Raw genomic sequence first — 10,801 nt, 5'->3', positions numbered from 1 at the left:
CACATAGGCTTTTCTGAACCAGGCAAACATGGGCTGCAACGAAGCACTGAGCAGGATGGCTTGCCCTTAGGATTTAGAGCTCTTCAGTAATTTTTTGTAAAGGGTTAGATGAGGGGAAAACAAAACAAAACAAAACGGCATGGGCAAGCCAGAAGCACACTATGCTCTGCAAAGAGGGGAGGGGGAGCTGTGCTCCCAGCTCTCACTCCTCCCTGTCCTCACACTCTGGATGTAGAGGGGAGAGATGAGAAATAGGGGTGTATATCTCCCCATGGGGAGATGGGGATCATCCATGGGTGATTTTCGGAGGCTAGCTTGAGCCCATGGTGCTGTAACAGTTCAAAACTACAACCAGCAGCTGTCCTAGTGCTTTATAAGGGCTAGCTGAACTGCAGCTCTGAAAGCTGGGGTTCAAGCTCAGGACAGAGCGTAGAGCGCAATGGGGGGGATCAACAAACACTGAATCATCTTGTGGTTCTCTCAGCCTCAGCCACCAGAGCAGTGCCCAGCATCAAGAAATGCTCAATAAACCTCTTTGTTCGCAGCACCAGCTGCTAGGCACTGTGACGAGAGTTGCAGTAAGCAGTGGTTTGCAAGAGATGCATGTGCAGAGTCAGACAGCAAAAGCGCTCTGTTACAATTAGCACAGGATGTACAATCAGATTTTTATCAAAATGAAAGCAATAGTTGGCTTCCTCAACATTTTACCTTCAGCAAACAGGCAAATATGCCAACTCTACCAGGCGGCTCTAGTACAGCTCTGGGAAAATGGTGAGATGTACAACAGTGGGCCATACTGAGCGATACACTGAGGCACCACCCAATTGGTGGTGACAGTAAAGGTCGCCACGGGAAACTTGACCTCCTCCAACCTGTTTCCATATGGAGCCCATTGTATAAATTGCCTTAACACTCAGCAACTTTGAGAATCAGGACCCTACCAAAGAAAACCCTGTGGCAGGATCGTGAGCTATCACCTTATTACCATTGTTTCCAATGGAGTCACCATTTTCTCCTCTTCAGTAACTAGGCAATTAAATTCAGTCCCCGCTGCATTTTTTTTTAATAGCAGTGAAGAATTTCCGCAGTGGTGTCAGACATTTAAACAAAGAGCAGCAGTTTCCCACCTCACTCTGCTGAACACTCACAAACCCAACCTACCCTCCTCTTCCTCCTCTCCACGTCTCTGCACATATTTGTTCTGTAACTGCTGCCTTTCATTTAACTTGCTCTTAGGGAAAGACTTCGCAAAGGTTTCAGTTGCCCAATTACCAGACAAACATAACCACACACAGCTAAGCTAATGCAAATAGATTCTCTGCTCCTTCATCCAGTACACTTGCTTCAGGCTTTACTATGCATTCATAAGCAAATGCTGTTTCCGCCTTCCTTCCCTCTTGTGTTCATCTGGAACTAGAGAGAAGCTTTTAGCCTCTTCCCTTGTTATCATACCGAGCATCCATAAATTCATTCCACTGCTTGAGTCTCCTCACATTCCTGAAACTAGGCACCTGCAAAGTCTGCATATTGAAGGTCCACTCCTGAAGGTAGAGTCAGTCAGGAACAGACCTACAAGCCCATGCAGCAATGCAGAGGCTACCTGACATTGTCCACATCACCCTGCCATAGAGCTCCCCTTCGGGCAGCTCAGATGGCTGACTTCCCACACTATTCTTCAACAGTACTCTAAGGGTTTTGGAAAGCACTCTGGCCTGTTCGCCCCTGGTAGGGAAGGAGAAGACCCGGCGTAGGTACCTGTGTGTGAAATCTGCATGTTCCAATACTCTAAGGCTTTCATACCTGATATCCACCATCACGCATCTGACAAGGCTGATTAATAAGGCCTGCACAATCAAAGCACATGCTGTTAGCAGCATGCAGCTTCATGTACTCCATGGCACAAGCAGGGCACATATTCTTCTCATTTTTAATAGGATGATTCCACCATACTAAACCAGCCACGTTGTCAGCCTACAGCCTGCAGTCCAGGAGCGCTCCTCTGAAACACTGATTGCACAAATGAAGGGGTGTCCAATAATGGGAAGTACCCACAGAATCAGTCTTAAGTGCAAGCTTCACCTGGTCACAGTCACTATCCACAGCATTTTCAGTCTAAAGAGAAGGTGTGCTCCTAGACCACAGTTTCACAAGTGGTACTTTCTGACCACGCATGGGGATGAGGGTGCATGAGTAAATCGCTGTACTCCTCCTGCCAAGCAGAGTATGCCACTGGACTCACCAGAGAATGACAGCCTTGCTCCATGGCCTTGCCCCAGAGTTTGCACAGCCTGAGGGTTACCAACAGTGTACTAACTCACAAGGAGGCCCACAGAGTACAGGAATGCGGGTGAAGCGGGCTGACGCAATGACGGCTGGGTCCCAGAGGTCATGGTGCAGGGGACACAAGGCAGCCAGATCTGTGTACCAGTAAACACACAGCACCTCTAGAGGAACGCTGACACCGGCCCTCGGTGAGGACAGCTTCTGGCCGCAGAAGTAAATATGTGTCAGCAGAGGAAAGAGCACAACAGCATTTCTAATGAGAGCCGGCAGCCTTCCTCTCCTGGCTCTCCTGCCCCAGCTGTAGGTGGTCCCATGCATTAGTAGCCATACGCCCTGGCCTACCCCAGGACCAGGGACTTGATGAGTCCTGGCAACCTATGGGAAACAAGTGATCGAATGCTTCTATGAAGCTTGCAATACCACTTATGCTCAAGTAAACACAACAGGCAAGGAGGATGGATGGCAGAAGGAAGGGAAGAACTGTACTACACGGTCAGCAGCAAGGCTACAATGACACACATGAGGCTGCTGGGAACCCAGAATTTTGGACTATGGGTTGGCCTCATTCCACTTATTATTCCATTTACTCTTTTTTGCTGCCTATTTTGTTCCCAGCACCAAGCTCATTCTATGTGACTTGCCAAGGATATGTACTAAATACATTTCTTCCTGTCAGGGTAAGAAATGGGTTAAGTAAGCTTAGAAGTGGGTTTGTTCTCCAACTAGCATCTGTATGCCCTAATAAAGTCAGATAACTGTATTACTGGGGTAGCTTGAAAACAGACAAAATCTGCTTTCTGTTTTTGCTAAATCCACAGATAAATGATTTTTGAGGGGCATGTTTTCATGGGAGATAAAAGACTAAAATCAATGATAGGACTGTCTGAAGACTGAAGTTTCATTTTATCTCCATAAAAAATCAGGAGTCAGCTATTCCAGTCGCTCTCTATTAAGTTTTGGTTCAAAAATGTCACTTGTACTCACAGCATTGCTGAAAAGACTATTTGAATCCAACTGTAGCATAAAATTCTCTTGGAATCTTTTGTTTATCGAATTAGATAAGCATGCGTAAGTAACACTGTTTATTACAAGAAGGGACTTGTAGGTGATATGAAACCCAAACTATAATATGTGACAAAAATTAATAACAGCAATCATAAATGGTTATGAGAATGGTGTGAGGTCTAAAGATAACACATACATATACTCAGATATCAATCTGTGGTTTAGGGAATTTAGGAGAAAAGGGCCTGACAGTTCAAAAAGGAAAATTACCATCTCTTCCAAACACTTTTCAAGAACTGCAACAACAGTTTAATCATCTAAAATTATGAACTTCACTGTCTAACCATGGCAATGGGTCTGCATCACATCTAAGTCTAAATAAGATCTCTAAGAACTGAGAGCAGTACAAGATGGAATTTAGTTAAAGATTTCACAATCTAAAGGGATGCATATTACATTGTTTTACCTTCCTGATTGTACAATACTGTGACATCTTTTCCAGAAATACCAGCTTCTATAAAATGCCACCAAAAGACTTGGTTTTGGCCCAGGTAACCGGGCAGGCAGCTGGCAATGGTTCCTCAGTTCCAGATCTATCTGGCCACTAGACCCAAAGAAGACATAACAAGGGTTAGGCAACATGGTTGTCTACAGTAATTGAGTGACTAGAATTGATGGTCCTTGACGTGCTAGTCCTAAAATCCTAATTTTCCAATCAGTCTTCCTTTACAGCTGGCTCTGTCCAGAGACTCCTGCAAGAGGAATTAAGATTAACTATTTCTTTCTAGACACTATACTCTTTAAACACAGACCTAGCTGTAAAGCCCAACTACGGAGAAATGAACCCCTGATCATTTTCTCTTTGCAACTAACTTCTGTTAGAAAGAGCTTAGTCCCCAGTTCAGCTAAGCCTTTAATTGTGTGCTTAAGTATGTGCTTAATGTCGATGGGACATACGGGTAAGTATGAAACGGTGTGTTTTGTTGAATAGAGTAAGTTACCTCAAATGTTTAAATATTTTGCTGAACTGAGGCCCTGGCAAATAGAAAAAGAAAGAGCATTAAATGAGATACGGAAAAGAAATAGGTTCCTAGTATCAGTTGGTAAAACTAGGATTTTAAGATTTTTCTCCTCATCGGTAAAATTATATCAATAACTCATTTCTGTTCATCCTAGAAGGAAAGATTTCTTTGAATGTTAATTGAAAATGTGGGAACTTAAACTAAATAACTGAACTCTTCACTTTTGGGTGTCTTTGATCAGAATGTCGAAGAGATTTGGATAATTATTTCTATTACATCAGTTCTCAAGACCTTGCCATTAAAATATATATACATATCCTCTCATCTTCACTGCATTTCTAGGATTACTACATTCCCATAGGTATTCAGCCAGAAAAATGATTAGGTGAGTATCATGCGTAACAATGCTATAAAACCAACATATGCACTCACTAGGATTGCAGGACTGTTGTGATGGTACCCTGCTGAGATCCTTGCCCCTCGTTTATATACATTCTTGTTACCTAGCAGTGTTATTAATGGCTCTAAAGCAAGAGGAGAGGTATGAAATGATAAACTCCCTCCTGCTGTTGCTCCTGTTCCTGAGTCTAGGAAATTTATCTTCCACGAGCTTCTGTACTTAAGCACTTTCTTTCACAAGTAGTTCAGTCATTGCATTTACCATCATTTGCTCTGAAACAGACGCTACCCTGAATCAACTGAGGTGAGCAGTTTTTGAAAAGCTATACCTGTTAGACAAAAGCAGTCTGCCTTTTGGCAGCAATCTTTCCTTTTCTGTCCCTGAGCTCATCCTGTAGCGGAATGAGGTGTTACCCTGTAAAAAAGAATAAATGCTACATGCATGGAGAGTGTTTCTCTTCTCTCTTGCCCTACCCAAATGTGTTCTACTCTTGTTTGTCCTACAGCTATTGCATCATATTCAGCCTCTACTTGTCCTCTAAATCTTGCCAGAATCTACATTTTTGCCTCTTCAACTGAAATTAATGACCACGCCTATTCATCCCTCTGACACATCTGTTCTCATTACTTCTTCATCCTTTGACCCTGTCTGGTGTCATTACCATACTAATATCTTTTACCTTGTGAGTCTTCAGCAATAGGAGCAGTTCTTTCGCATGACTTAGTACAGAGCGCTACTAGAGAGTCAAACATTTTCTAATGCCTCACTAATATTTTTCTTCATTTCTTTCACATGACAAGCCACAGAAATATAGAGCAGTGATACCAATACTTCAAAAAATGTCTCATCAAAACTCTTTCGTCTAATGGCTATAGTTTTATGTCACAATCCTGGCTTCATTTCAGTGGTAAAAAGCGAAAGTCAGTGGCAAGTTAAAAAGGGCGATAAACAAGATGTATGATAAGCAATATGCCAATAATTATGCTATTACTGCATTCAATTCTTAGTGCCGCACCTTCCCAGTCTGTTATGTTACTTCGGCATTTTGGGACAGCTTAGACAGTTAACAGAAACTTGTGTCACTGCTTTTCTGGTTTTCCTTTTAAAGTCTGATGCATAATATTTGGGTTGCAGCTATCACTGGAGGTTTCTTACTTCTTTTAAACACTTCTCTTGGAGATTTAAAATGCATCCAGCACATATTCCTATAGGTCTTTCATTTTGTAAACATTTTCTTCTTCAAACAAAAATCTGCATTCTGGGTCATATTTGGAGATTTGTAATGTCTCTTTAATGGATTGTAAAACCAAAGGGATTGTTACGATAATCTATTTTAAATTAACTTCTGTTGAAACAATAGTACATTTTTCAAAAAGATAATCAGAGGGGGAAAATACTTTCTGATCCTAGATAAATTGTTCTGGTAATCAATTACCCTCAGTTTTAAAACATTGTGTCGTTTATTTTAAGTCCATATTTGGAACCTCCATCTTCCATCCACTAGATACTGTTACCTTATAGTTATTTTACGTAGATGTTAAAGACTGGTATTAATTCACCTATTAACCTACTCTTAGATAAATGAAGTAGATTAATTTTCTTAAACCACACGTTATTGGAATTTTTTTCCACAGGCTTGGAATCATTCTTTTGTTCCTCTCTTAACCTTTTCTTTTTTCAGATTTTTTCTTAATGGGTGAAAACAAGATCTGGACAGAGAATGCTAGCAATTATCTCAGACATACCATGAACTCATCTCCCTCCTGCTTGACATTCACTGCTTACCCATTCAAAGCTAATGTTTTTCTCTTAGCCCTTATATTGAACAGGGAGCTCATATTCAGACACTACCTATCACAAACTCTAAATCTTCATTAGTATCACTTTATTTCAAGGGTACTTTTCTGCTATTCTGTACATGTGATTGGAATTCTTTGTTCCCAGGCATATGACTTTGTATTTGACTGTATTAAAGTGCATACTGTTCAGATGAGCTCACCTTACAGAATGATGCAAATCCAGAATATAGAAATGATCTGTCCTATCATTATTTACCACTCCACTAATTTTTATGTCGTCTGCAATATTTACCAGCAGAGATTTTGTATTTTCTTCCAGATCATTGCTAAAGAATAACTAGCATTAGGCCAAGAACAGATTACTGCAAACGTCTCCATAGGATGCAGATTTTCAATCGCAGTACTTCTGAAATCTATCTACTAAATACATCTTTCAGTCAAAGCATAAAGGGGTTTGGAATAAGCTCTGTATACACTATAAAATGGTAGGGAAAGGTTAAGCTGTTTTAAACAATAAAAATCTAGCTGACCAGGCAATACATTGGAAGCTATTGTTGCCATCTAATAACGTTTTAAACTATTCAGTCATAAAGCTTGAACATCAGCATGGGAATAAATACAAAACCACATCGTGCAACTAGAAGAAATCCAGTCCCTTAGAAATATTGCAAGACAGCTTTCTCCTTCAAATGCATTAGTCTGAGTAGCTTTGCGATAAATACCACATGATAATATTCAGTAACAGAACTTTTAATATCCTACATATTGGATAGAGAAAGGCATTTGACTACTTTGTCCCCAAAATACAAGAAAAACTTGGAGAGCAGTTTGACTCTGGAAGGGATGCACAGAGGCAGCACTATATATGCATCTCTCATCTCAACAATGACTTAATATATATGGTAGCATCACAATAGCCTAATTCTGTCCTTTCTTTTTCTTAGTCAGCACAGTACACAGTAATCTCACATGAGCCTGTGTCTTGCAAGTTATGTAGGGTTTTGGCAGAACTGTCACTTCCTTTACAATACAATGCATTTTAGGCTTGGATTCATTATTAAAGAAATAGTATTCGTCTAGGATTAGTCAGTCCAAATGCAACACCTTAGGTTTAATTTTTAGTGATTTATCTGGGTCATATATCAGTATGTGATATACAGCAAAACTGTGTATTTATCTAAACTTGTAGTGGGAGGGATACCATTATTACTGCAATGTGGGAATAACCCTAGTAAATCGTGTTCCCTCTGGCTTGGACATGACTATTTAGGAATAATAGTCAGCTGAAAAAAAATAATTGTCAAAGGTTTTGTATGGATTTCAAAACTGCTTGCCAAGAAAGTACTCTACTTCCCCTCCTCCAGCCTTCCAGGACCAAGACTCCAGTCTCACATTATTCAAGAAAGTCAAATAGTCTAGATTCTTATTGCCTTCTATTTTGGGCACTTTAAATAGACAAATAAATACAGTTTCACTTTTTGGCTTTGTAGTAGTTTAGTCAAATAGCTGTGGTTTGTCTTGCTTGTTACTATGACCCGTATGCCACAATCCAGACAAATAAATATGCTATCATCTTATTGTTAAAAGAGACGTCAAAACTTGCTCTTTGTCTTGGCCGTCTGCATTGACGTAGGGCTTTGTCATAATGCATATTAAACGGGGGTTGAAGGTCTAAGTCTTTATACCTTACCACCATAGTTTTGTTCAGAAACTCTGAAGTCTTAATAGGTTAGCTATATGCAATATTTCTTCCCTCTTCTATTTTTACTTGGTGTTACAGGATTCAGTAGTCTATATGGTAAAAAGGGAAATACAGCATTCACAACCACTCTTTCCTTCCCGCATGCTGTACATCTGAAGGAAATTAATATCATGAATAAAAACATTTGAAATGTGACTTCAGAGTCTCCTGGTTTTAAACATTACAGACTTTCTTATTGCCAATGACACAATGTAGGTATTCAAGTATTCTTCAACTTTACAAGCTTTTACTATATTAAATATTTTTACTTAAGGCATATATATGTTTTAACAACTCTAGCATGTGCAAACCTTTTTATAGCCCTAAGCTTCATGGAATTAATAGAGGTTTAAAGGTAATAAGGCTCATCTGTTTTATGAAGGGGATGAGCTACCTTGACATGCTCGTATTTTGCGGGTACTAGTGTTTCCAGGTGCAAATAGAATTAGACAGATGGGGTGGAACTGGTAAGAAAACTGACTGAGTTTAGTCACATGAATTGGATTTTCTAAAAGTGGAAACATGAAATCACCCTTTCATTATCCTTGCATCTGACAAAATACATTATCATATGTTTTTGCTTGAACAGTGTAAAGATCGTTCTAAACAGATACAATTGCAAATCAGGAAAGATCACACTTATGTGGAGCCCTGACAATGTGATGTCATCAAGCTAGAACTTGAAATTGCAAGTGTCACTTTAGATAAGATCAGAGAATGCTTCCTGTCCCAGTGATGTGACATTATCAGGTTTGAGACTGTAGCAAAGGCACACGCACAATTTTGTGAACTAACAAGGCAGACTGAGAACACACTGGTTGGCAGGATATTTTAGATCCTGAAATTGCCTTGAGCTGGGCATAATTACAGCTCATTTTTTGCACATGGGAGAGCCATCTTGAAGACAAAAAGAGCAGGGTACTCACTGAAGAAAGAAAAATGTTGATCTTTCAATTAGCATAAGTTCAAGCATCTGAACTGTGTTTCACAGTGTACGGACAGCTTTTGAGTGAAAAAAGTGCCATCTTCTATATGAAACTCTTAAATAGCTGTGCTTCCATTTGTACAGGAGTCATTTAACGTACAGAATTCTACTTTTAGCTGTGGTGCATTTAAGCTTGCTTAAAAAAAAACTTGTAGAAAATAGAGAGTTTGCCGCTATTATATTGCGTAAAGTTCATCCTTAAGATAGGTCATTAGGAATTTATTAGCAGTATTTTTCTGTTGATTTGGACTCCTGAACTGCAAAACACACACCGTGGTTCACAGCCATAAAGAAAGAAGGGCAACGTGGCAGGAAGCCATCTGGGATCTCTGTGTATATTTTTGGTGTTGTTTAGAGCTTAGTACATAGCACGTTGCCAGGAACCGATTCAGAACTAGAAGATGGGTACCAGTCCAAAACAGAATTTATGCATTAAAAGCAGTAATCGGGAAGATGCTGGAAATCACATGAGAATTTAAAATCTCAGAATGCTTCCTAACACTAAAAACCTAAAGCCATTAAATGCCTCTCTTTCCGATCTGGAAATTCCTTAACATCTACAATTTGCCTTTAATTGAACAGGTGCCAAATTACCGCTTATACAGGAAGATCTACTTTTTGGACTTAGGTGTCCTTCATGGCTTTAACTCTGTCAGATGGCTGAAGACCCCTGGAAGCCAAGGCTTGGGAGCACCCCCGTTCTGTTGAAACCATGGGAGTAGAAAGATGCACATTGGTACTATTTGCATGGTGGAAGACATGAAGTCTATCATGGTAAAGCAGCTGGAGGAGGCAGAACTGTGAAGTGCTTTTGCCTCAGTGTTATAAATAAATGTACTTAGGAATAAAACATTTTTTTATCAAGCATATACATCGTCTACTCAGAAAACACGTGATTTCATGTAGCATGGGCTGCAGCATTGGAAATACTAATTCCATGTGCAGAATACAGAAGGTCACTTTGCCCAATGTATGCATGTAATGTGATACCAAAATAATTGAAAAATTAGCATTTAAATGGAGAGCATCCTATCCCCCACAAACCCAGCATTTTTTTCCAGTGACTCCCCAGCATATTAAGATGACAACAATTGACAACTTTCTATACAATGTTTGACAAAACATGAAACTATAACTTCAGTGCGTAGCTCAGAACCAGTAGTGAATGCTTTTTAATATCATGGCTCTTGTTCCAGCTCCTCATTTTTGCACAAATGTTCACATCAGCTGGAGGAAAAAATACCACATGTTCCTCATCTTAACAAACTTTCTTGCATTGATTAATGCAGCATTTTATGAGACCTGAAAGAACAAAGTTAAATGAACAAGAAGTGAAAACTTATGATGGATGTGTCCCTCATAGCATTTAGATCTTTTCCACTTGATTAAAAATTCCTAGTTCCTCTTCACTGAATTGTTTAGTTTTTTTAGCAGTCTCTGTCCTGATTAAAACAAATTAGCATCAAAGATCCCCAGCTGAATGAGGAATCATTAATTGAGAAACATGCAATGCTCCTTAATTACCTTAGAACAGTCAGAGAACAAATAATCTTAGGTTTCAAAGGG

Source organism: Gavia stellata, chromosome 9, assembly GCF_030936135.1.
Source record: "Gavia stellata isolate bGavSte3 chromosome 9, bGavSte3.hap2, whole genome shotgun sequence".
NCBI lineage: Eukaryota > Metazoa > Chordata > Aves > Gaviiformes > Gaviidae > Gavia > Gavia stellata.
This window is presented reverse-complemented; position numbering follows the sequence as displayed.